At 38.4% G+C, this 24,128-nt stretch overlaps 1 protein-coding gene across 1 annotated transcript in view; it reads left to right on the top strand.

The window, feature by feature from the left end:
- The window catches only part of rbfox1 (RNA binding fox-1 homolog 1), a 372,128-nt gene that overhangs the window by 54,390 nt on the left and 293,610 nt on the right, over nt 1–24,128 (top strand). Inside the window, exon 2 of the mRNA XM_077534130.1 lies at nt 8,275–8,322. The gene's annotated coding sequence lies outside the window, so the exon portion shown is untranslated. The remainder of the gene's footprint in view (nt 1–8,274; nt 8,323–24,128) is intronic.

Here is a 24,128-nt window from a genome sequence, read left to right as displayed (position 1 = left end):
GACCAATAAGATTTGAGATAGCAACATCAAACAACAATTCTAGCTTTCCCAAGACTACCACAGTCTTTGACAGTGACGCACCTGCAGGTCTTGCACACACAAACGTGCATTCTCCAATGTACAAATTTCAAACTCACTTTATTTTGCAAAATAACTCCAGCCAGCAATGCAAAAGCACCACACACAACTTTTCTAGAAATCCGAAGTTTTCGGCGCATTATTTTTGCAGCATTCTGCAGCCATTGTGAAGGAGCAAAAATCATTAGTTTGTCTCTGGCGCCACCTCTTGGTTTGTGGGTGTAAACACTTTCAACACATAATCTTCACTTTCTGCTGTTTGTCGACTCGCCACTGTATGGATTGAAACAGAAATCACGAGAAATGCATTACAACACACGGCGTTTACAGTGCATCAAAAATTAGCAATTATAATGGGAGTCTATAGCGCCAAATACTGGATTCAGTGCTTGATAATGGTGTTTCTTATTTAGCTTCGAACTGCTACACTTCACAAAAGTCAGCATGGTTGGATTTATTTTTTTATTTTTTTATGTATTAACAACCCTGGGGATATTGATGGTATGGTCCCAATATTCCCCCCGATGCTTTTTTCTTTGAATAAAAATCAAATATCCAAAAAATGGACATGGAATCGCTTAAGGGATAACCCTACTGCCATATTACAAATAAATTGGAATAAATTGGTTTATATACTGTAGCATTTTTCTAAATATGCAAAAGCACAAGTAATTATTTGTACAAATTACTGTGGAGAGGTACTAGATGGATATTGCGGAGAACTCACTTGAGTGAAGCGCATATCCATCTGGCTATTGCCAGGTTAGGAAAAAGCCATTTTGTAAAATAAATAAAGACAAAGTACTACTTATCTTGTATTTTTGTAGTCAATTTCTAAATATCCAGTACTTTTGAATTTGCAGTAATAAAATGGCCCTCTTATTCCTGTACTTTCTTGTACTCATTCTCTTATCCTCCCACTACCCCACTCCCACAACATTTGACAGTTTTATTATTCTCCCTCTAGCTTCACATGCCTACTATTCTGCGGCCTGGCTAATCCAAACTCAATCAGTGTATGCATACATCGCACTGTGAGATGGAGATTGGGAGGAGAGAGGGATGGAATAGTGAAAGAAGAATGGTTTGCCAGAAATGCAGGATTGAGGGGAAGACAGGTCAAGTAAAAATAGGAAAAGTATTGAAAGCATGACAAGCCTGAAACAAAGAGTCTGAGGACCAGAAAAGAAATGTAGATAAACGAGGAGAGAGTTTCTTCCAAAGTGCTTAAGCAATTTACTAAGCACGATAGGAGCATTTCTTCGAGTAGATAATGTATCTCTTATATCAGAAAACAATATTCTGTATACCGTATATGACAATTATTGATATATTAGTAATGTATATCTTTTTTTAGGAAAACAAATGACTGACTGCATTTGTTGAGATGTAACACGGACAACGCCACAATTAATTAATGTTGCTGCCACTGCACAGTGTGGTTAAGATACAGATGTCTTTCATTATACAACTGGCCAACAGGTGGTTCCGTGTGCAAGTGAACGTCAAGAAATGAACCCTTTTTCGAACTAATTGTTGAAATGGTTCCAAGTCTGAACGAGGCTTCATCTCGCATGAATGCAGTCGAAAAAGTGATTTAATTCAATTTAAGGCAAAGTGCTAGGATATCGCAAAGCCTCTGTAAATTGGCTGAATGGAAGACAAGAAAACAAATCTTGATTACCATAGTTGACTTCAAGCTCTAAATATCGATACAAGATGGTACAGTGGACTTGTCGACTCAACCCCTACTGGGTACAAACAATTTTTTGTGAATTTCGAGCTATATGAAAGTCCAAGTTTCACGCGTGGTGAGCACTCGTAGGCTGATGCACGGGGCTCGTAGCTCTCGTTGCCAGTAAAATTAAAGCATTCACCTCAGTCCATTCACTTTTCAGTGTCCACTTTTCTGACTTTTGACAAGCCATATTTCATCACGTTTGTCGTGAGAATGCATGTACTGTACCCGGAAAAACAAAAAAGTTTGCGAGCTTACCGGACCCCAGCTCTGTCAAAGGACCTCTGTCAAAGAAAGGACCCCCGGCTCAAGCATAGCTGGCCTCACGCACGCCTTTTCAAAAATCATTTATCTGTAAAAGTGAATATATCTCCCCTCCAGGACATGTTCTTGGGAACCCTGGACTGATGACCAGTAAATGGTAGGGCAGCAGGTAGAATACCAAAGAGGTTTTTCATGATCACTGTCTTGGAAGTGTTGGAACATGGAACATAAGAGATTGGTAACTTAGGGCACCTGCAACCCGAGTCAGGAATGGATCAGCTGTACAGAAAATAGATTGATGTTGTCTGACTTATGAGCTTCTGATATGCCGCCTCTTGAGTGAGGCAGGGTTAAAAAAAAAAAAAAGCGTCGCAACCAGAGCCTGATTCACTTTCAAGCTGTTGAGTGTCCCCACATTCCTCAAAGGCACTTCAACACACAAAGGTACACAGTGTGTTCATGTGTTCTCATGCCTGTGGCAATTTCAGCTAAATTACACTTTAGAAAACCAGTTGATGACATTTACATATTCTTTCTGTTGTAACTACATTGGGGGACACCACATTGTTTTAACTGTCGGAAAACAAAAATAGGACCAACATGAGAATCCATAATGAACTAGTACAGATGCATTAAAAGCATGGATAAGCTTCTCTTGGTCTGCTTGGAGCATGCAGACCTTCAGTCTGGATATGTTTTTTTCAGCTGCAAAAAAAAAAAAAAAAAAAGTCTGTTTTAGTGATTGATTTGACATGATTGGTGAAAGTCAGGTCTAAGTCTATTAGCACCCCAAGATAAAGACAGTGACTCAAGGTGTTTTATAACGGCAATCCTCTTTTCTTTTTGGCTGAAAGCAATGACCTCTATTTTGTTTAGGTTTAGTAAAGGTAAAGTAAATGTTGGGCGATATGGGAAAAAAAATAAATCACGATATGGGTCATTTTATATCACAATAACGATATACCATGATATAGATATATTTGCAGTTCTTCCATGAAAAAATATACAACATACTTTGTGACAAGACAAGGAGAGGTAGGACTCAGACACAGGATTGAGGTAGGCCACCAAGGCAACAGGTTTATTTCCGGCCAACAGCTGTCTCCTCTCAAACTGAGAGGAGAACGGGGAGTCAAAAAAGTGGAGAACAAAAGGCGCTCCACTAGGGAGGAAAAACAGGCAAAAGGTACTGGGGACAACAAAAGGCGCTCCGCTAGGGAGGGAAAAGGGCTCAAGGCACAAGGGGTAACTAAAGGCGCTCCGCTGGGGAGGAAAAGGCACAAAAGACAAGGCAAAAAGACAAGGCAACATGAACGAGGACATGAGGACTGTGGGACGCTTCCATGCACTGACTGTGACACTTCGGCACGGAGGGGAGAATGCAGATGGCTTTTATTGTGTGTCTTGATTGGTGGCAGGTGGTGGTAATCATGGGCGGGGACCGGTAATTAGGGAGCGGCAGGAAGGCCAAGTGACCTGGGGTGAGAAGAGAGTTAGAATTTTCAAAATAAAACGGAAACATGGACACAAAATAAATGCATGAGCCGTCACGCCGGTGGCGGCGTGACACTTTGCTTACATTTTCACACTTTATTTGTAAGTAATATTAATGAATGTCACAAATTAATCCAGTAGTGCTGCAATATAAAATGCCGTAATAATTGTAAACGAATGAGGCACAGTAGCCTACACATTTTTATAAGGCATAAAAAATAACGTTCAGACATTTTTCGTCATAAATGAAATGCAACAACAAAAATTTTTTCAAATTGCAAAGTTTCAACTTTCTTGTGTCTGTAGCTTTGTAGTGCAGCTAGAGTAGTAGATCAACAGTACCTAACATTATTTGCATGTGGCAAATGCAATTATATCAAAATAAACACAAACATTCTGTTTTACAGAATCTGCAATCAAACGCGCTATCGCCTCTGTTATTTTTTATTTTTTTCCTGTGCGGTGAGTTTCAGTCATACCAGGTGACCCTCGCAAAGGACTTATGTAGTTCGGTTGACTTTGGTTTTTCTTGCCTTTTATTCCAGATTCACTATAGAGTATAAGACTAATGGTAAATCCTGTAAGCAGTAAAATGAGTTGCCTATTTCTTTGAATTACCATGCATCTCTTTTTGTCCGTCTATGCACTTTGTCCCAACATCTGGAGACTCATCTTTGTACTTTTCAGCAAATTACTGTACAACCTGACCGACGTGCTGGTCTTCTTGTTAGTGAGTCTAGTAGTGCTACCATTGTACTTGTGTTCATATTAATGACATTACATTCACTTCTGAGCTCTGGAAGTTTTTGCTAATCTCACTTCGAGTTGTATTAGGGCATATTCTTATAGCAGTCAAAATGTTTTTGTCCTCAATTGTTGTTGGTTTCCTTTGTCTGCCCAGTTGACATGTACTTAGTAGATTCTCAGATTATTTCTTCTTTAGGAAATTCAAAATGATTCTACCGGATATAGATGGTGTTTGTGCAAAGACTCTGATAGATTGTCCATCTTTTCTCAGTTTCACATCAGCTCCCGCCCCCACAGACTTGTTTTTTTTTTCCTGGTGAAACCAAAATCTGAATTTGAGCATAGACATTAGTGTTTGTTAATCAATGTAATAGGAGACACATGTCAATTACATACTGTACTTTGCTTTTTTCTTATACCTTTGATTAGGGACTTTTAAACAGCTTTAATTAAGTGTTTTTATTATTATTTTATTGTTATTGTATGTTCTTTTTTAGTAAATTTTGTAACCTATTTTCATTTATTTTTCTTCCTCTGAATGTTAACTACTGTTTCTTGATGCTTATGTGTTGTCTTTCCTTGTGTAAAGCACATTGAGTTGCCTTGTGTATGAAATGTGCTATATAAATAAACTTGCCTTGCCTTGCCATGGCCCACCCTCCTTTGGCTCTAATTGGCTGGTAGTCGATGCCTTCGCTGATTAGATTGACTAACTTTACCCATGAGGACTGATGAGCCAATTGTCGGCAGAGTATGACGGTTCATATACAGGGTGATGAGTAAAAATTTAGGATTTTTTGTACATGTCATTCAGGACAGTTTTCTGGACTACTTAAAAAAAAATGTGGAATTTAAGAGTATACCCACTTCTCCAAGGACAACTACACCACTGAATGCAACCATAAACCAAATCTTCTGGTGGAGGTAATAAACACGTATCAAGAATATTGCTGTTCCCTATTCGATCAGCCAAGACCAGAAAGTTGTTTGGCTAGTTCATGTGAGCGAGAACAGTCATCAGTCAGGGTAGAACATCTACTTATTCAATTCGAGTACTCATTCAGAGGCAGCCCGAGTGGCGAGAGGGATGAGAGTTTATCATTCTAATCAGGCAGCCCAAACAGTGTGATAAATGACTAAATTAAGGGTCTCGGAGTTTGATAAATGTTGTTGATTATAGAGGTTGGTTCAATCAAGGCTAATGTGCTGTCTTTGGTGTTCCCCAGAAAGAGAGAAAAGAGCGGTTTAAGCAGTCAAACAGTAACTAATGAAGGAACTATTGTTAGCACAAAAATGGGTTTGGTAACTACAGTAAAATGTTCTTTTGCGTATTGATGTGCATTTACCTACTCTAGATGAAAAAAAAGCATACCGACACACATTGACATTTCTTTATTATGGCGCAATATTTGCCATGTGATATCACTAGGCAATTTTTCTTTTATTTTTTTACACGGAAGAAGGGATAAAATGGTACAGCAAAAATGTGTTAACGAATGTGTTCTATCTCCATAGTTAACTGTTTTCCTTGAGCTTGGTCAGCTTGCTTAGATCAGCTGTTATAATTGAGAAATTGAGAGCAGTTGAGCAGCAGCAAAGTTTGGTTGGAGTGATAAGCAGCGCCGTCTTTTTTTTTTTTTTTTTTTTTTTTTAAGAAAAGCTCCAATTTTGTTTCCTTTAAGTACAAACATGTACAATACTGTTTAATGAATGCATAATGAGTCACAATCGGCATACATTATTTAGGCTATGTATGCATACTTTGATTATACTGTCATCTTTATTGTGGTAATGAGTTCATAGCACCCACAAATGACTTCATCCAGTGAGGTTTGCTTACTTTCATTGCCATTGCGGTGGCTGTATGAAAACAGCTACTGTATAGTATTATTAACATTGCTTTAGATGCAGAAATTAATTTGTTTATTCTGCCACAGGCCCATTCTAGTCTTCTTATGCCAACTTACAGATAAATAATATAAATGTCATCCCAAGACAGCTGATGAGGTTAAGTGCAAGACCAAAACAGAAGAATGACAGAAAAGGTGTTCTATGCCAACCAAAATGCTATTGAAAGGCTATACATAATTTACAAGTACATTTGAAACACTTTAAATGACCTCATGATGTTTATATCTGATATATCAAGACTACATTTTTGGCAACAGATACAAGTGTAGTGCATTACAAGGTTTTCTTGTCTGGCTCACAAATGTAAATTGGATAAAAATTGAAGGAGAGAAGCAGTTACAGTGGAGATAGTGAGGGTGTTGATTGACAGAGGTGATTCCTTTCCTAACTCTGCCAAATGATGGTGGCAGTATTCCCAGAGTGCAAAGGAATAGACCCAACCAAGGATGTGGGTCAATATCATATTATATCTTATTATATCAAGATGTTGATTAGACAACATGATTATGTGTGCGTGTGTGTGTGGGTGGAGGTGTGTGTGTAGGGGTGTCTTGGGCTGCCTGGCTCAAATATGTGCAGGTCAATTTTACTTTTAATTTGTTGAAAAAAATACTCAAAATATGGTGTAACAAGTGGTTAAGGGAATAATGACTGAACAAACATTTGCAGCATCAACTTAACCGTTTCAGCTCAGCATTTTGTTTATCCTTACATTTATCCTGTACCAGAGAATAACAAGGAGATGTGTTCTAGACATAATGCATTTTGTACTCCAACACAAACTGGTTGCAGTTTGGCCAGACCATGCTGACAGCATATTTGAAGTTTACATCTATTTTTGCATTTGGCAACAAATACATTATTCTGGTCGTAGGAAAAATGGTCTTTGGTAGCACATTGGGATGGGTACCTTTCCATTTGAACTGATACTGTTCCGATACTCGGTACCTGGGAATCGATTACCGGTACTCAACGGTACCCTTTTTTAAAATTTATTTATTTGGATGTAAAAAATGTTCATTGTTGTTTAACAGTAAAACGTTTTTTAAATCAATTTAACAATTACTTTTCAATATATAATCCTTGACAAATAACAAAAAATGTACAATTTAAAACAAATGAGCCAGAGAGGAATAGTAAAAAATAAATGTATAAAATTTTACAATTGCTGACGTATAACTATTACACATAAATCAACATAAAAAAAAAAAAAAAAAAAGTGTGGAGCAAAGTTCTGTGCGATGGATAACACAAGAAACAAAGTCAAACAGTAAATATATAAATTAATAATTATTATCTCCGTTTTTTGTGCAGTTGTTTTTCCAGAACATAATGCCTGCCACACGCCACGCAATGATTTTGAAGTTCCAACCCACGTTGCACTCAATATATTAAAAAATAACAGTTGGAAGGAGACATGACCTGAACAAAGAGAATAATTGGGTTCAAATTAACCATTTGAATGGACCCGACGTGGTCTGTTGTAATGTAGAGAAAAAAAAAAAAGCACCGGGCTATGCTAGCATCACGTTGAATGCCGCAAGCACGCTTCTCTCTTACAGCATAGATATATATCACAACTGGAGTAATCATGCACTTGGTGATCAGCGCACGGACTTCCATATTATATGTAAGTCAGTGGACGAACGGCCTCGGCGGAACAGCATTTTGGGATCAAAATATGTATTGTCAAGCGTACCAAAACGCTGACAGACTGTGACAGTACGTTCTTTGCACATTGAGAAGTACTGGAACACTCAAGGGAGATTTTTAAAAGTGCCGGCTCTCCGTACCGGTGCGTTCTGGCCCACTTCAAACACTGAGTAGTAGTTGTAGTCCCTATTACTCATGTAACACCACTTTTTCAACAGCTACACTTCCAACGTTGATGGTGAATGATGGTGCTGTATTTGACTAGCCAACCTGCCTTTGGTTTACAAAATGCAAGAGTGATCACAACACTTCCTGATATTAAATGAAATTGGCATGTATGTTAAACATATCGGCCATCTAATTGTATTGTCTGTATGTGTTTTCTCCAGTTGACACTCCAGAGAGACAGCTGCAGAGATTCAGACCACAGAAACTCTGTAAGTACAGCAATGCTGCTCACCCATATTGATTTTTTTCATAGGCGTCCACTTTGAATATTTTTGACAGTCAAAGTATTTGTACCATGTATAGGCCTATCTAGTTTAGGCAATTTTCGTTTCACTAAAGAAGAAGCAGAAGAAAAGTCATGTCCACACATGTACTCCTCTGCATTTGACCCATCAAAGTGAGCAAACACTGGAACAAGGGGCCGCTTAAGTGCCCGGTGAGCAGTTCGCGGTATGAAACCATGGTGGCAGATAACCAGCTTAATCATGTGGCCACAGCTGCCCCATAGCAACATTTGGGAGGTTTATGATACGGATTTTTTTTTTTTTTTTTTTTTGCTGTTGTGAGACAATGACACGTGACAGGCTGGGTCAACGTAACAGGTTGTATTTGCTGTGGATGACAGATGAAAGTTTTTAACTTGTCAAAATATTTGCCACGGCAAGTGCAAATGAGAAATGTAGCCAAGCGTGGTAAAATGTGGTGTACACAATTTAACCTGACAGTACATAGTAGGCCATAACACAATTTGGTGTGGGGACTCTGAGGTGGGACAGGAAGCATATTTATTTTCCAGCGAGCACTTACTGCCTCACACTCTAATAACTAATCTAGAGCCATAGGTTTATATATCTGTTTAATAGGCTATGGGCAGCACGGTGAACTCGTGAGTGAATGTGTCTATCGAAGAAAAAGTATGTGAACTATGTGGGATTATCTGGATTTCTGCATAAATTGGTCATACGGTATGTTCTGAGTGCCATCTAATTAACAAAAATAGATGAGCACAGTACAGTTTTCTTTAATGCTATATAATGTTTCCATGTTTTTATTGAACAGTATGTCATAATCCAGGGTGAAAGAAGTATGTGAATCTTGGATTCAAAAACTGGTTGAGCCTCGGTTGGCAACAATAAACTTAACCAAACATTTTGTGTAGTTGCAATCTCGTCATACTGACTGGACAGTAGGTTGAATATTTACTACACTGTACAACATTTGTGCAGTATCATACAAGCATAGTGTGATTGTCTGTTGTTGTAATGTGAGATCACATTTCAATGGCCAAGCAGTACAGAAAAAGAATGGGTGGATGTGTACTAGCTGCATCAACATATAAATGAGCAACATTGCCCCACCAAATCCAGCAAAACAACAACTATGAGAAGCAAACACATGCTCCATTGCATTTGTCGCCACTGATGTTTAGGAATACAATTAGGTCAGATTGCATTTTTTTTATTCTAACCCAATAGTGAAATATGAAAAATCATGCATTTATTTATTTATTTTTTTGTTAGATTAAAAAAACGAATACATAATCATTCTCTTACTGATAAAACAATTAAAAAAAAGTAACATAAGTAGTGCATTCAGTCCATACTGTACAGTAGCCTACATAGCATACTGTACATACTGTATATATACAGTACAGCTCACAGGCTGTAAACTATAACCCATACAGTATGCCCTAATGGATAGTTACCACTAGATGGGGCAATAATCCTTAAATTTAACAAGGCACACAAGCAGAGGCTCTCATTTTATCAGAGAAAATCAGAGTTGGCAAGAGTGCAAAGTATATCTAAAAAAAAAGACATTCCATAAAACTAACCCATAAAAAGTGCTATGCTTCATGTACATAAATAAGCAAAGGGAATTTATGACAATAAAATATCTAAAATTCAATCTCCATTATTAAAATGCACCTGATCCTGCTCTATAAGGTCAATTTATGGTTGGTTGGTTGTTGGTTGCTTGCATATAAACATATAAACACATTACAAAATTTAAAATAAGTTGAAGTAAAATAAAAATCTGACAAAAAAAAAATCAATAAAGTCATAATTTACATGTTGAAAGGGAGTAGGAAGAAGTACAAGAACTTATCTGGACTAGTACTACTCCCTATTATGCTGCATTCAAGAAAGGTCGGAAGTTGGATTAATCCCAGTTGGCTTTTCACACCTCCGACCTGAAAGTGTTTGAGGCGAAAGTAAACAACCAAAATGGCGGAATGGCGGATAGTGATAATTTATTTTTATTTTTTTTTAGTCCAAAACACATTTTGGTCTCTAGTAAACTTGCCTTCTCGCAATTTTGCTTCATTTATGTATTTATCTTATTACATAAGTATTCCATTTCACTGTATAATTTCATGCAGGGAGATGGCGGCATACATATGTACATACATTGTTACGTCAAGTTATGTCGAATATTCATGAATGAAGAAAGCTATCTAGTTTTATACTCAAATAAATTCTCTTTTACCATTTACGGTATGTATTTCCATAGTGGTCATCATTGTAGAGTGACGTCACAACGAAGTTGGTCGGTGAAGTCAGAGTACTTTTTTTTTTTTTTTTTCTCTGAGTTCAAGGGAGCGTTCCCGACTTCCCGTACACACTTCCTGGTTTGTAGTTGGAAAAGTCTGACTTGCAGCCCAAGGAGGCTTGGCGTCTCGTGACTCTCGATGCATTCTCGTTTTTCGTTTAGTCAAGTTAGGTGAATAAATAGTTAAAACTTTATTTGTGTCTGCGCTTTGGGATCCAACTCCATCACACAACAGTTATCTATCTATATGAGCCTCAGAATTCAATGCCATCCATCCATCCATCCATCCATCAGTTATAAGGTTAAAGTATGACTGATTGTCACACGCATCATCTAAGTGGCATGAAATTCATTCAACTCAGGGAGATGGTGAGCAGCAGCGGGGGCCATGCTCAGGGATCATTTGGTGATCTAACGCACCCAAATCCAACCCGGAATGCTGAGTGTCAAGCAGGGAGGCAAAGGTGTCCGTTTTTAATTTTTTTTATTATTGCCTTTGATATGACCTGACCGGGGATTGAACCCACAACATCCCAGTCTCAGGGTGGACACTCTACCACTAGGCCACTGAGCCGGTTTAAGTCAGTTTCGAGTTTTCAACGAACATGCCATGCACGTTTTTAGAATGTAGGAAACTGGAGTACCCTGAGATAACCCACGCAGGCGCAGGGAGAACATGCAAACACCATATAGGAAAGCTGAAGCCACCGTGCCTCCGTCTGCATGTACTGTGTAACATGTTATTTTAAATGTATTTCAAATTTGTTTTAAATCGTTATCTAAATGTAAATCTGTTTGTTTGTCATGCGGCTTGACTCAACATCACCATTAGCTTAGCGAAACGGTATCTCTACAAGAAGGAAACTGTTAAAATCACTCAGGGCTGAATTGTCAACTGATGAATGTTCATTTGCAATGAATGAATCACTCAACAGAATCAGTGGCTGCGGCCATTCACTACATTATACATGTCATTCCTTCACAGTGAACGAATCACAAGTACCATTCAGTACAATCTGTCCCCTGCCATTCTGCCCATTGGTTGCACCATTTGAATCAACGTATGAAGTAGCTCCATTCAGCATGTTCGCTCAAAAGATTTGTTCGTTTCAACAATCAATCATTAATGACAACACTAGGCTGCGGAAGTGCAACTTTAAGCAATAACTCAACATCACAGTTTGATCTCCCCCCCAAATGATATTGCTTATGTTGTTTTAACGCATAGTAGGATGCATTTTTCCCAACAGAGGACTAGTGGGAGGGGTGAATGATCCTGTATATCAAAATGAACAAAAATAAAGACTGTTCAGCGTTTTTGCGTCTTCTAACTTCAGTTTGGCTAGTGAGCAAATGTGCTTACAGATTGGAAGTAAACAACAGTGAGCTGCCACTTTAGCAATATATCATCTTGATCACAAAATTAGAAATCAAGCACACACGTAGTAGAAAAGCTAATTTGTCAGTACATTAACAGTATATAACTTCAAATGAGGAACCTTTTGTTAGAATGGACCATATCAACTGGCAGGCCTCCAGGGGCATGCAGGAGAAAAGGTCTAGCACCAAGTGATTATGCCTGCAGGTATTGTCCAACTTCAGATGTTGCAATTGCAGCCTACAGACGGTCTAAACAAACTCAGATTGCCACTGTGATCCAGCACTCTGTAAATCTGATGTCACTTCTTGGATACAGTAGACAGATTTTTCAGACGACTCCACTTTCTTTTGAAAAATAACATTGCCTGAGCACTCCAAAAGCAAGTATTAGCTCACACAAACTACTGAATACTGATGTATCTAAAGTGGTATTTAAAAGCCACAAGCCAAAAAACAAACTTACTATAACTATAACATTAATTTAAAACGAAATGGACCTCACACCTCCCCTTGTAGGATGATAATGCAATGTGACAAGAATGTATTACAAAACCACTGTTTAATATAATAAAGAACATTTTTGTCAACAAAGCCATTATAGGAAATTAGCCGTAATTCCACAACAAAAGCAGAAGGGGAAAATAAGGTGGTTTAGTTTATACTATAGTTATACAGTTCTGAGCTGCTAGTTCATAAAAATGAGTTTTTCTCCAAATATTTCTATATTTTGTTTACACATGGCATGTACATGTATTTTTATTTTTTATTTTTAAATATATGCGTTACTTGAATTTCTACAAATCTAACATTTGAATGAACTATCCATCCGTTTTCCATACGGCACGTGCTGTTCAGGGTCACGGGTGAACCGGAGCCTATCACAGCTGACTTGATGCGGGAGGTGGGATACAACCAACCATTTGCCAGCCAATCACACGACACATAGACACTCCTATTGACAATTTACAGGGCTCTACACTAACTCTTCCACTGGTAGCACTGGTGCGAGTAAGATTTTTAGTTAGTTGCACAGCACAGGATTTGGTCTCACCATTTTTTTGTGGAGGTACAGCATGGTCTTAGGCATACACAACTTGACAGGATTTGGTCTCACCATTTTTTTGTGGAGGTACAGCATGGTCTTAGGCATACGCAACTTGATATATTTGCAAAATATTTGATTGGAACACAAGGTTTGCCTGCAATAGCAGTGGCTAAATAATAAACATATTTATACCGAAGGATTAGGTTAAACCTGAACGCCACACGAAGCTGGGAAAATGTGTGATTTGTGTGATTTTTATTTTCTACCCAGTTATATGTAAAAAAAAAAAAAAAAAAAAAAAAAAAAAAAGTAGTGATGGTTATTTTTATTTTTATGTATTTATTTATTTTAGAAAAATAGGGTTTGAACGTTTTATCATAATGAATATTAATAAGATAAAAAATATGGGGAGTCTTGGGTATCTATCTCATGTGCATTTGAAAAGACTTAACACAAACATGGTCAAAATGAATGTGATATGTTATCCATGCACCACATTATTTTTTTCCCTTCTTCCTCTGAACAAGTTCTGGAGTGAATGCTTGCATCAATCAAGTGTTACTAATTTGACGGGATGCAGGCATGACTCTTGCATTCAGCCTGCACATCACACACACGCACACACAAGCCATGCATCATAATAAATGTATTATTTTATACCGATTATCAGCCAATTGCATCATTATAATATTAGTTTGATCACAACATTCTTGCTGAGACTGAATGACTACGTGTGTGAGTGAACAACAGGGGGCAGAACACTCCCAATTTGAAGTGAGTGAGTGAGAGAGAGAGAGAGAGAGAAGCCCACCATGGACTTCATCAGTTAATTAGTTTTTCTTCCTTATTTTTACTCTTAGTCTGGCCATTAGAGAGTTGTGTGTGCGCGCGTGTGCGTGCGTCTATCTTTCTCTCTCTCTTCATCACTGTATCATCTGTATCAGCAAATTATACTGCAGGGAAATCGTTTTTCTTTAGACTCCGCCTCCCCGGTTCTTTCTCACTCAGTTTTCCTCTGTATTTTGGCCCTCATTCCTTGACTTTTTATTTCATTCCTTCCCCACCAGGCTCTCTCAAGTTTATTCTCCTTTTAAGTGTGCTAGTTAAGAATGCTCAAGTTGTCTGCAAGGAGATTATAAAAAGGGTAAAAAGAAAAAAGAAAAAAAAAACATTCATCATGTCCACAATGGCTGCAGAAAATGTATGCAGCAGACATATTCTGACCCCTTTAGAATATTTAATTCATCTGTTGGTAAAATGTCAATTAACTGAGAGTAAAGTGGATTAATTAAACATATCCATGGCAGGCAAGTCTCTGTTTAGGGAGTTGCATTTTAGGAGGCTTCATTCAAGACAAAGGTGACATGACTGTACATTGCCATTCATTTACTTTACAGTGTAACAATCAAAAGTTGAATGCACAGTCGTATAATTTGCAATCCCCCCCCCAACTTTGTCGGGAAAATTATAAAATTACACATATGATATCATGTCCGACCATGATATATGTTCATTAATAATAATCATAATAATAATAATAATAATAATAATAATAACTAGACTACCGGTAAGTGCAATTTCTGTAGAAATTGTGTGGGAATGCTAATAGCTGAATGCTAAGATTTGAATGCATGTGGAATGCTTATGAAGTAAATTGAGAGATAAATTATGAAATCATGATCTCCTGTGTACTGGACAATGCACTTTACCAACTATGCCAACAAACAGTATCAGACACCTGCTAATGATGATAAGTCATATGTATGGAAGTGGGCGTGGAAAGTGATACTTAGAAAAAGTTTACTGTCTGTCCCATTGAAAATGAATGGGGAAAAGTTTATATTTAACGTTAAATTGTGTGAATACTGTAAGTATGTGGAATCAGACGATATATACCCCGGAGGTGTGAATTTTTGAAGCAAGTTGAAATTTGAACAGTGTATATTGGAAGTATTGTGTGGGAGTTGTTACGCGGGAAAAAAAGTGTGGAGAATAAAAATCACAATAACATATGTGGGATTGCTTCAGCACAAAGCCAGCTGAGATAGGCTCCAGCAACCCCCCGTGACCCTTGTGAGGAATAAGCGGTCAAGAAAATGAGTGGATGGATGGATGGAATGCTTCAGCATTTCCACAATAATAATAATTATAATAACAATACCTTTATGTGCATATGTTACTCATCCTCCTTTATTTATGGACGATGGATGGATGGATGGATGGATGGATGGATGGTTGGATGGATTGAGTAGAATAAATGGCGCTTGATGCAGTTTAATGGCACAGTTAACTCCCAGAAAAAATAAATATACTAAATGAATGTGTGCTGTGTTACTGTCTTGTCCATTATGCTAAAGTAGTGGAGCCAAATCGACTGCTGTCCATCATTTTGTAAAAAAATAGAGAACTGTTGGATGCTTAGCAAATATGGTGGATTCTGATGGAGTACAAATTTAAAGTTATTATCTTAAAGGATAATGTTGCATATGTTGTTGATAATTATGATTAATGTTTATAATGTTGTAGCATGTTTCACCTTCCTTGCTCATGATTGAGTAGCATGTTATTGTGCCTCCACATAGTAGCCCTGTACATCTGTTCTCATTTGACCAAAACAAACTGTGGTTGAAACACAAAAACACAAGCCAGGAGTTGACTGTTCCAACTGCACAATGGCAAACAATTTGGTGACATTGGCCAGCCTGTTTTATTGCATGAAAATCCTTTGGCATGCTCTAAAGTTAGAACACATGGCAGTGAAACCAACATGTACAGGTGCTTCGGATGTTCAAGTGGTAAGGCCTCCTCAAATCAATCGCTCAGTTTTCTTGATTGGTTATTCTTTATTGTTTTTTCTACAATATTTGAGGAAGCTTCATGTGCTAATTCCAACATACATGCAAGGCTGGATTTTGGGCTGAAGACAGCAGGGCATACACGGAGAATGGGCAGTCTGGTGAGCAACCCGTGGATTTGGATGGAGTTTGGAATGACTGGAGGCAATGTTTCTGTAACGATGGAAAACAACAATGGAGGCTAGCAAACAGGGGTAAAAATGGCTTCTGTGTTAGACCATCATTTTGGACCAACTGACTTGGAAAAGACTGCAAGCAAGAGTTGGTGTCTTTATACTGTATGATTTGTATGACTGTATGATTGATACTGTAATGACTGAGCCTTGGGTGTTCAGGTGCTCCTACTATTACAAATATGGATGGATGGATGGATGGATGGATAAAAACCACATGGTTTCTCATAAGAACACAAACAGGAAGTACCATGTTAGCTGCCGAAATCTTGCTGACTTAACAACGTTGACAAATCTGCCTTAATAGGTCCGAAGTGTCACATATCACATGTGCTTTTTGGTCTCTTTTTGTCCATTTCAACTAATTATGTTATCTTATTTGTTCAATTAAACACTGGCAATGGATTTGCGTCAAGAACATGGTTGTTATAGTAACAGTTGCGAGAAAGATGACATGATCAGAAAACCGAGAGTAAGCGTTTATAGCGCCATTAATATGTACAGAACAGAGGACGACAACGACGTCATTCATTCATAAAGTACAAATTATTGGTGCGATCGTTTAAAAAAAATATATTTTCAGAGGTTGGCATGGGCGTACAGTATGCATCTGGCACGTAAACATGAACGTAAAATGCCTCCCCGCCATTGCTGTTCAGCCCGGGTTACGTTATGTGTCCTAAACCAACATTGAGAAATGTCCCCTTCCCTCTCTCTCTCCTCTCTGCGGGAAAAGCCAGAGAGTGACGGTGCACCGTGCCATGCACTGCTGTCATGATCCCGGGATCGAGGTTGTGGCAGGTTAATACATGCTTTCCAAAAACGTTATTTGCATCACGCAAACTCTGTGTGGCTATTTGCGCTGGTGTTAGTGAATTAGACGCTGTATATCAATGAGTCTCATTGGGGTGGGCATATTTTGCATCAAATGTATGCAAATTAACTAATTTACATGTATGCAAATAACACCAGAGCACCGTGGCACAATCTGGTTGGCCGCGCACTTAGTGACGGATTTCCCCATCTGTGTGTGTTTAGTGAATTAGGCACTCCTGGATTGCTCCATTTTTACCGGTTAGCGCGTGCAAAGGCAACGCAAACCTTTAGTGAATAGGCCCCTCTGTGTGCTCCTGGAGTATGATCGAACATTGCCCTGTGAGCTGAGGATGATGAGAGATGTATGTCCTGAAAATAATGCATGAACGTTTGGAAAATTTAAAAAAAATATCTACAAAGGTCTTCATCCCACAAAATTTAACCGTGACACTAATGTATCGAACCAAAGTGATTTTTGTGTATCGTTGCACCCCAGTAAATGGCGTGTACTACATAGCACTTTTATGTACACCATGTGGGGCTCTAAGCACTTTTCAAAGGCTCACCCTCATCCATTCACACTCACATTCATACACCAATGGGAGGCTGCTGCCATGTCCACTGAGAGCAATATTAAAGTGTTAACTCTGGAGATTAATTTAACCTGAACTCTTGGAAATGTGCTAACTTCCTGTGGGTTGAGGTGTCCATTGTATGAACAGTATGGACACAAGGATTGTAGTCTGATCATCCTAACAAATACAACTTTAAATACACATTTTAAGACATGAATGTGTTATTTTGTGCTGGAAGCCCTGCACAATATTTATGAGGCTGAACTCTGCGCTTCACTCCCAGTATTTATTTTTTTAATTATTTTCAGTCTTGACTGTCAAACCAGAACCTACTGTGGGAAAAGTAACCTGAGGTGAGAATTAAGAGGTGATATAGAGTATGTTATCCAGGTCAGCTTTTATAAAAGGAGCTTCTAGTGGTATAATGTAGTTTATGACACTTGCCTCACCACTCAGCTGAAATGGTTTCCAAGCCACTACTACATCAGCAGAACCTCATTTTGTGTGTGTGCGTGCATGCTAGAAACTTAAAAAGGTTTTATTCTTATGTATTTAGGCATCTTAAACAACACTTATCAAGTCAGTAGAACTTGAAAATAAGAGCGTCTTTATCCAGCAGTAGATTCTCTTTTGAAAGTGGAATTTATCACAAACACTGGTGTTATCTGAGTAGTTCTGCCTTATTGCCGTAGGTGGTGACTAGCAGGATATGTTGGGATAGCAAGATCTTAACATTTATGGATTTTGTCATTTGTAAATTGCTGAAGTCAAGTATTGATTGTTGGCTGTGGTTGCAATGCGCTGAAGTAAGACGTTGGCTCTCTTCTAATTTCTGACTACACTTTTTTTTGTGCCTGACTGCTTTAAAATACAACATTTGGCTTCATCTACTGTGCTGGATCATTCTTGAGGCTACTGTTCTGTAGCATTTTGCACAGTGCATTACATTTGTAATCTGTAAGTGTCAGTCACAACAACAACAACCGATTCAGTACATGCCTTCATTTATTTGAGAAGGAAATGCAGCTGAAACTGTTATTGCATAAGGTTTTAATATTAACGTTGCTATTATAAGGAATATGTGTGGGCGAGTGTGATAATACAGCTCCTGGTAAAAAAAAAAAAAAAAAAAAGAAGAAGTCAAACACTTGCTCGCACACAAACTGCACAGGGCTTTCGCGTGTTTAAATACAGTTGACATGATGCTGCTTCGGAAGAATTGTTCAATCTTTCTTTGTTAATAACACAAATGCACGTGGATGCATATTATGTGCACGTCTACATTACATTGGATGCACGTTAGCCAAGTGTGATTCTGCACATCAGTCCTCTCTGTGATAGCGTTAAACAGTAAGGAAAAGGCTTGGGGCACACTTGATCACACTGGCTGTGATAAGGTCTAACAGAGTGTATCAGTTGAAAGGGGTGGTGGAGTTTACACCCCCAGCAGCACTTTGATAAATGAAGCTTCTGACTTTCTCTCCTTAGCTAATCAATTAGCAACCTCTGCAATCCCCCTGCTTCCTTTCAGCTTGCCACAGCACGTCATCCTTTTCCATTTAAGTTATACATTCTTCTCTCGAACCAACTACCCTCACTGTGCACACATCGTCCTTTTCTTAGTGTTTCCTCTTGCTCTCTGAGCCTGGCAGCTCCATCCTTATCATCCTTCCACCAATATACTCACTATCACTCCTAGGAGCAGCTAAGTCTGGTCTCTCTAATTGTGTCCCCTTGGCTGGCCATCTGATGAGCTAATTTCTAATCCTCTCGAACCTCAAGAGAACTTCAGTGTAGTCAACTCTGCCACCTCCATGTTTAGGAACGTGTTGTGCCTTGGTAGACGTTTGAGCGGACAAAGGCAGCTTCTGTGCCACTGGCTCATCCCACAATTTGGTGTCAAAAATTAAGACTAGATTTTAGACTCTGTAAAACTAGGTCTAAATTCTGCCGCAAGAGGTGTAACACAATTTTGTTGGATTTGGTCAAGGCGCAGACAGACAGATTTGGCGCTCCACAGACGTGTCATCATATTTCAAATTATGTAATCGTATTCTAATATGACAACAGCATGGAACAGTCCCACTGAATCACTGTAGAAATCAATTAATTGAACAAATTATTATTCATTCAATCATTATCATCTTAAATATATTTTAATGGCAACCCACCCAATCCCCCTATTGTGCCTGTACTTGTATAAAAAAATAAAATAAAAATACCAAAAGAAAGGAAACTCCACCCATTTTCACAATTAGACTGCGCTTTGCACTAGACTTACACTAGGAATGAAAATAGGGCCCCATAGACGTATTTCAATTGGGGTCCACAGCGACCCCTTCTAGATGCCCTCATAGTGTTTGGTTGCCACCATTACCTTTGCCCTTACATCACATCTCCTTGTATTTTCTAGTCTTCTCACTGCAGTCTTCCAAGTGTCTACAAACACATTGCTGAAACAAAAAAAAATGTGCAAGCTAGTGCTATGTCAACTTTTGATGTTTGCTGACTGAGTTGTAATGAATAGTACCTGACTGTGTGCCGCTAAATTTTTGTTGAATTTCTTTGATGTTGACAGGAGCTTCCTCTTTGGGGTTGCATATACTACAATAAAAAAAAAAAAAACAAGTGTCCTGTGAGTACTTGATAAGTAACATGAATTTGTTAAAGTAAGACCAGGGAGATTCATGAGCTGTAGGCCTACACTTCTCTGCCCCCTTCTCTCACAACGTCTCCAGCTGTGCACTTTCCATCTCGCTCTGCTGCATTTTTTTTTAAACCATCTCGGGCAGATCAGTACAAGGCGTCAAAGGGAAGAGATGCCTTAAAGGTTTAGAAGTGCCTGAGGATACGTAGCTTATGTAGACATTACCAAATTATGTGATCATGAATGTAGCTTCACTTCTGAAAAGCTATTTGATGGTGGAAACAACTATGTTTAATTGAAATCCACAAAAACAACTTACATTGTAGAAGATTGTTTGGTGACTTGAAAGGGTCTTAACTTGAATTAATTTCTTTCTTATGTTGCGTCAAAGCTTAATACAGAATTACTGCCCAATGAGAAATTACATGTATCCCTTTTCTGTGCCTTGTTTATGTAAATATCTAAACAAACCAGCTATGTAGGTTGCTGTATGTGTGCGAGCCTGTGTGTGTGTGTGTTGAAGTATTAGTATGTATGAAGTGCATAAATGGAAAGGCGCATAATGCTAACGTCAGGGACTTCCACGGCACTTTGGATTTGCTTCGCCTCCACTCTGGAGCCTGCTCCGTACGCATATTCTATCCCTCATCAATAAATTACATATTAATGCCTCCTCCACCTCCTCACCTGATTTACACTAATCCACCAAGCTCTCTCTTCCAGTCATACCCATCTCTATTCCTCGTTTGTTGTCTCTTTCCGTCGGCATTTTCTCCTTTGCCTCTCCTTCCTCCTTTCGTTCGCTCGCATGTTGCGCCTATTCTTCTCTTGTTAGGAAGGTTGTGACTCACCAAGTTTTTCTTCTTTTTTTTCCCTTGCTTAGCAATCTCTCTCTACTTTATTTATTTATTCATTTATTTATTGTTCATCTGTTGACTACCATGTAAGTGAAACAATCACTCATGGAAAGGAGTAAGTCTTCCCTGTCTTCCTAAGGGTGTTTGTCACTTGACAAGTCCCTGTTTGAGGTACCTGTGAAGATGTATGAAGCCACAACACGCAATCATGAATACAGGTGCCATCAATACAAGCCCTGTGTATTGAGTGACAGGCACAGCTAATTAAACAAGTGTGTGATTATAGCAGGCTGGAGTTTAATATTCATTCAAGGTCTTTAATATGTCCATTCAAGACACAAAATGTCTTTATGAGTGTGATGGTGGCACTGCTCTGACAAGGCAAGAGAAGAATAGAAGTCACTGTCAACGTCACTGGTGTGAAATGTATAATAATGAAGTCAAGAGAAAGTGTGACTGTTTAATTTGTGCCAGTATATTATAGCGGTAATTAAAGACAACTATGCAACGACAGTATAGCACAGCGGTGTCAAACATATGGCCCGTGGGCCAGATCAGGCCCACAAAGGGGTTTAATCCGGCCCATGAGATGATTTTGTATAGTAAAAACAAAATTGTAATGTCGGACCAATTAATCAGCTGGCCACAATCAAAACATAAATTTGTAATTTCACAAGCAGTCCTCAGATGAGCAATGCAACTTGTACGCAGAATCGTCCTGGATGTCATTATTTTACATACAATTTAAAGTTAGTTTGTTTAAAACATTATTTAAAAAAAAATCATAGACTGACTAACGTGTGAAATACAACACAAATTCGATTACTGGTAACACAAATACATATGACAAGGATTAACGTCCTTATAACATTAACTGTGCCACACAATGCATTCTGGGAACAATATATATGAAGAGCAGGTAGATTTAACACGTCCGGAACTCATACAAGCAAAGCGTTCCATTTGCATTCATGTTATTTTTTGGAACCATATGATTAGAGTTGAGCTCCTGTAATTTAAGGCTGGCCCACAAATAACGAAAATCTGCGTATAATTGACCACAATTGTTTTTAAGTTATATACCATTATTTTACCGATCCGGCCCACATGGTAATATATTTTCCTCCGGTAATATATGTTCCACTAATAATAATAATAATAATAATAATAATAATAATAATAATAGTAATAATAATAATAATAATAATAATAACAACAATATCAATAATAATAATAATTATTATTATTATTATTATGCGTAACCGAGGGGCACAAAGTCAGAAGCACAAGTATTGTGACGTGGCCCACACGTCGCATACTGGAAGTGGAATCAAAGTTGATGTGCAAAAACCGGAATTCGTAAGTCCCGCCCCCTCCGTGGCATATACCCTATTGTTTGAGATCCGGAAATCACCTGTGCATCCTTCGACTTAAATCTTCTACTTTCTACTTTCATGATATTGTAATAAACCTTCCTAGGTTGACTGAACTGCAGCTTAGCTGGATGTGGCCACCACCTTTTACCAGGTAGGTCTGGAGTCGGAAACTGGAAATACAACAGCGCACACCTCCGAGCACAATTAGACGTAATCTTTATTACAATTCGCTATAAAAACTACACACATCACATCCCACCTATCTATGCAGCTGTGGCCCCACAGGTGAACACCATTCTGCTAATCCGTCTCCATGGCAACGCTCCAAGTCCACTACAATATGATATCACTGTAGCGTGAACTTTTGAAATTTCAACTGAAAGCCACATATCGATAACTTTGTGTGAGTAGTGTCGATGAAGCCACAATTTTTCAGCATTTCCTACTTGGCAACCCAGTGGAATTCAAACATAAGCTGCGTTTCCATTACCCTTTTTCGCAAAAACAAAAGTGATATTGTACTATTTTGATACTAGTAGAATTTCGAATTGTCGGTGTTTCTATTAAAGAGCGTTTCGCTTATGAGGCGCAATTCTCGGAATGTCCCGTCTCGCGAGACCTCGCTGTTCTGTAGGAGATGCTCATGATGTTTACGGAAGACGGACACTCGGTGTAGTTACATTACTTTAAAAATATTATCCCCTTATCGGGCGGTTTCGGGAATTTCGTGTTGGTGTTGTGTGTGTGCGTGGTGGTGTGTGTGTGTGTGGGGGGGGGTGTATGTGTGCCTCGGGAGGCAGTTCTTGCACGAAAGCGATTGGCCCCGTACTTCCTACTTCTCGTAACCGTAAAATGTTGTTGTTGCTCCCGGACGCTGGGTAAAATGCGGGTTACAAATAATTTAAAGTTTCTGATGTTTTCTGGCGTCTTCACTGCTAATGAACCAAACATGGCAGGACAAGATTTCAAGCTCCTCTCCTTTTATTCAACTTCTCGCTCGGTGACACCTCTCTCTCTTTTGCGCTCATGACGTGCATTATACAAAACACTTCAGCATGTAAAACTAAAATACAATACCGAGATTTATAATTCTCAAAAGAAATTGTCAATTCCTAGTAAATAAAAAATACACATCAGCAAACATGTTACATTCCTTTCCTCCATGACAAGGAGGGTGTCACATGACTACTAATGCGCAGAAAGTGTTTCCATTACACTTTTGCAAAATTCTTCTATTTCGATACATCTCAAAAACCACCTCATGAGGGCGCAAATACTTTTTTGCGATATTTGATTTTTTATTTTTTTTTTCACAAATCCGGTGTTTCCATTACCAGCTTGCTTTTGCAAAACTTGCCTTTTGTGCAAAACTGCTTTTTACTTGTTATCCAGTCTTTAATAGTATTATTTGATGATGTGTTAGTTGTACACACAGCATCACTCAATTTATCGTAATGTTTTTGTAATTGTTGAAATAATTTGAAATGGGAATTTTTTTAATTGAATATAAAATGTCATCACACTAATCAAAACGGATGTAGTGTAGCGATTTGAAAAACCACACGTCTTCATTTGCTGAGGAAACAATGTTGAGATGAAGAAACTGTTCAGAGTTTCTAGATCAGTCTATATTCTCAATTTAAAATTACCTTTCTTGTAAAGGCCAAGCCATTGTTTTTCAGCACAGCTTGGATCATGGTTTTGAAATACAGCCAAACAAGGATTCAATGAGCATGGC

Source organism: Festucalex cinctus, chromosome 1 (assembly GCF_051991245.1).
Source record: "Festucalex cinctus isolate MCC-2025b chromosome 1, RoL_Fcin_1.0, whole genome shotgun sequence".
In the NCBI taxonomy this organism is placed as follows: Eukaryota; Metazoa; Chordata; class Actinopteri; order Syngnathiformes; family Syngnathidae; genus Festucalex; species Festucalex cinctus.
Note: the sequence above shows the minus strand (reverse complement) of the source record. Positions and strands in the feature narration are given on the sequence as shown.